Here is a 2,179-nt window from a genome sequence, read left to right as displayed (position 1 = left end):
AAAAAAAAAAAAAAAAAAGAAGATGAGGAATGCTGGCCAGGACAAAATGAAGGCCTACAATCTGGTGATTGTCATTAAAGAAACATTTGGAACTTTAAAAAAGAAAAAAGTCTCAAATTATGTATTCTAAATGTTACCTCAGTATGATCTATTATCACTTTTAGTTATTAAGTCTATCATTTATCAACTACGTAAAACAACTTTAGGTAAAATCTAATAATTTTTTTCAAAAGATCCTTAAAAAATCACGTACTATGGAAGGAAAAAAGGAAATGGGAATATTTCCAGGCAAGAGGGCTATTTCTTGGAAATTTGAGCTATATCTTCTATGTTAAAAATAATATAGAAATTCATATGGATCAAAAAAGATTCCCAGCAGCCAAAGCAATCTTAAAGTAAGAGAAAAATGCTAGAGGCATCCCACTACCTGACTGCAAAGTATACTACAAAACTATAGTTGCTAAATTGGGCTGGCACTGTCATAAAAACAGACTCACAAACCAATGAAATAGAATAAAGCCCAGAAATAAATCCACATATTTACAGCCAACTGATTTTTAAAATAAAGGTGCCAAGAACATACATTGGGGAAAATATAGTCTCTTCAATAAATAGTGCTATGGAACTGGATATCTATAGGCAGAAGAATGAAACCAAACCCTCACTGCTCATCTTATACAAAAATCAACTCAAAATGTATTAAAGACTTAAATATAAGAACCAGAACTCTAAAACTACTAGAAGAAGACACAGGGGAAATGCTTCGTGACAATAATTTGGGTAAAAATTTTTTAGATGAGATCTCAAATCATAAGCAATAAAAGCAAAAACAGACAAATGTGATTAATCAAACTAAAAAGCTTCTGCACAGCAAAGAAAGAAATCCTAAAAGTAAACGGACAACCCACAGAATGGGAGAAAATATTTGCAAATGATTCATCCAACTAGGACTTAATATATAGACTATATATAGAAAGTATATTAACCATGTATTGTACATTTCAAGACAGCTACAAAAGAGATTTTTGAAAATTATTATTACAAAAATATGATAAAGGTTTGTGATGATGAACACACTAACTACCCTTGAGTATTAATGTAAGCATGTATTAAAACACACACTGTACCTCATAAACATGTACAACTACTATGTGTCAATTGTAAATATTTTTTTAAGTCAGGTATCCAACCTAAATGCAGACAGAGTAATACCCAAGTCTTTTATCACAAAATAAGTGGAAAAGTTTAAGTTGTTCTCTCTTGAGAAATAATTTGTGAAGAACTATAATTCTTTGTGTATTCTACTGAGTAGTGAAAGTGTGTGAAAGCAGGCATTTTCATGTATTGCTGACAGAGTGTATACTGAAGCAGCCTGTTTAAAGTGCAATGTGGAAAAAAGCCCTTAAATGCCATAAATCCCCATTAGATTTTGTTGGACCCAGCAATATAGTTTTAAGGCAGTTTCTTTGAAAACAAAAAAAAACAACAACTATATTTACAAAGAATCACACTTTGCCAAAAAAAATACCTAAATTTTAAGACTTGATCATCAATGAAGTCATGATAAGTATATGTGGAAAATAAAGTACTATGCTGATATCCAGTCATTAAAATGAATCATAGTGAGAAGAATAGGTAATCATATAAAGTATGTTCATTACAAATTTTGAAGTGGAAAATGAAAAATCACACAAAAGGTCTAAAATATTTGACATAATACTGGAAGAACATACATCGATATGTTGAGTATTACTTTTTCTTCCTTTAGTCAAATTCTGCCAAGTTGTTTGCATTGAGCATTTATTACATTTGTATTTAGAAAATATTTTAGGTTGAAAACATAGGAGAGGATCCAAGATGGCTGCTTAGGAACAGCTCAGGATTGCAGCTCCCAGTGAAAGCGCAGCGGGTGAGTGGACACCGCATTTTTATTGCCCATAGGCCAGGAAATTCCCAGGCGGAGGAGCTCCACAGGTCACCAGCGTGGCTGTGCTGGTCGGTGCCGCTGCTTTGCCCCACACGGCTGCTTTGTCGGCGCCCCAGAGCAGCGGTTCTCCGTACAAAATACACCAGTCCGGGTGCCCTTTTGGCTGGCGACTGGAGCCACAGAAAGTCGCCCATTCCTCTGTTTAAAAAGGGGACTGAGCAGGGAACCAGGACAGTAGATTCCAGGGCAAAA

This window comes from Cebus imitator, unplaced genomic scaffold (genome assembly GCF_001604975.1).
Source record: "Cebus imitator isolate Cc_AM_T3 unplaced genomic scaffold, Cebus_imitator-1.0 Scaffold108, whole genome shotgun sequence".
Taxonomy (NCBI): Eukaryota; Metazoa; Chordata; class Mammalia; order Primates; family Cebidae; genus Cebus; species Cebus imitator.
This window is presented reverse-complemented; position numbering follows the sequence as displayed.